The sequence below is a fragment of the Botryllus schlosseri genome, chromosome 7, assembly GCF_051294905.1.
Source record: "Botryllus schlosseri isolate E-star chromosome 7, Bs_hap1, whole genome shotgun sequence".
Classification (NCBI taxonomy): Eukaryota; Metazoa; Chordata; class Ascidiacea; order Stolidobranchia; family Styelidae; genus Botryllus; species Botryllus schlosseri.
Window position 1 is genome coordinate 22,875,412 of NC_137242.1, and position 1,813 is coordinate 22,877,224.

The window sequence follows — 1,813 nt, forward strand, 5'->3', positions numbered from 1 at the left end:
AACGTATTTGTTCACGGTATATATGCACGGATTTCAAAGGGTAGATTGTACGTACACTAGTTCGAGTTTTACGCGTATTGAAACGAATACAAATGCTGCACTTTGCGCCAACGACAACTATCCTCGAAATAACCCAACATGAACTGCATCAAATATGAACATTTGGCCGGGAAGTCGACTAGTATGAAGAAGATATATAAAAATTACCATCTGCCTTCGATTTGAAGATTCCTTGCGTCTGCCTCACAGTTACATATATATCGTCGCTCTCTTAAACGAAGATGATTTTTAATGATATTTTAATTTTGTCGTCAGCAAGCAATAGATTAATTCATTTCTTTCGCCTTCAGACTTTGCCCTTTCACCGTTCTGAAAATCTTTGATTAAATTTTACAATGTTAGAAAGACGCGTATTTGTTATACACGGGAAACACAATATTGCAATAACACGACAGAAGTAACAGGGCCTGATATGATGGCTGGTGATGTGAAATTGACATGCCACCAGGAAGCGCACGATATGACAAACGAATATACCATCGACATTTACTGTTGAATGCAGAACAGAAAAATACGACTTATGGATTATTATAATGCAGGGATCACCCACCCTTTTACAGAAAAAGATAGCATCGGCCTTGGCTCATATTGCACCAGTAGCCGGGAGGGCAGTCCAAGTCTTGTTGGCAACTCTCTGCAATGAAAAAAAAACATGTTTTCGGTTATTCTGTACTCTAATATTGAACAAAGGAGCATCGCCGCGTTACGCAATGAAATAAACGTATTCTCCATGTAGTAAAATACTGAAACACGTGACTTACGTCCTCGGACTTCGGCGAGTGTCATCGCCATAATTGCCAATACAATGCAGGTCAGTTTCATCTTGACAATTGATTATTGCAGATTCTGTAAAACCGACAGTAGCACCTTTAATTTTACGTAAGCGGGTAGAATATCACGTCGCAATGTGTGAACGTGATATAAAGAATTTTCATATGTATGTATGTATGTATCAATGAGTACAACACAGTGGAGCTTATCGCCTTTAAGGCCTTGTGCTCCACGACACGAATTTCATAATGTTCAGAGGTCTTTGTTTTTAGTATTCGTGGGAACGTCTTTCAATCTCTCTCGCAGTCATTCTTCATTCTCTCTCGCTCCCACGCGTTCCCATCGAGGTCTTTGCTGCCGACTTGTAGCACGGCTCACTTTCAGTCTGGGCTTTTCAATGCACTGCCGTTGCAGTGAGGTCGGCGATGAGGAGCCCAGTGAAACCTCCGACACGTAGAAGTGGGCCAGAACCGTGATTCGAACCCACGTCCATTGGTGTCGTGACTGCAGTGTTTAACTAACTGCGCCACTCGCTTCCCCAGAATTTTCATATGATATCCAGTGAGGTCGCGATTCATGTTCCAACATTGAGAAGTTTAGCTGTCGATATACCAGCCTCAATCGTTACTACAGTAGCATAAACGGAGAGAGATTCCTCATTTTTTCAACCATGAATGAGGAATGGAAACGAAAGTAAATTATATAGTCCGTGAATTACATCATTTGGACTTCCCAGCCTCATTCTGAGACGCGAGAGAGTACGGTTGCGAATGTGAGCAACAGCAGATCGAGATTAGCAATCGTTGGAAATAACTAGCTCGTACGACCAAGTCGCGTTGCACTGCGGCTATTACAGCGTATCAAATAGCATGCAAGGATTTGGCAAACGGACACTCCTTTGGATAACGTGAAATTCGAGGCGAAAACATGGTATTGTCTCAAAACGCTAGCGACATCGCGATAAAACGCGAGTAAATCATCG

At 42.1% G+C, this 1,813-nt stretch overlaps 1 long non-coding RNA gene across 1 annotated transcript; it reads right to left on the reverse strand.

The window, feature by feature from the left end:
• Window positions 1–282: 282 nt before the first annotated feature.
• Window positions 283–1,379, reverse strand: LOC145442969 (uncharacterized). Its single transcript, XR_013916223.1, has 3 exons — window positions 822–1,379; window positions 611–694; window positions 283–377 (listed from the first exon to the last, which is right to left on the reverse strand). It is a non-coding gene; the product is annotated as an uncharacterized LOC145442969 (long non-coding RNA).
• Window positions 1,380–1,813: the final 434 nt, after the last annotated feature.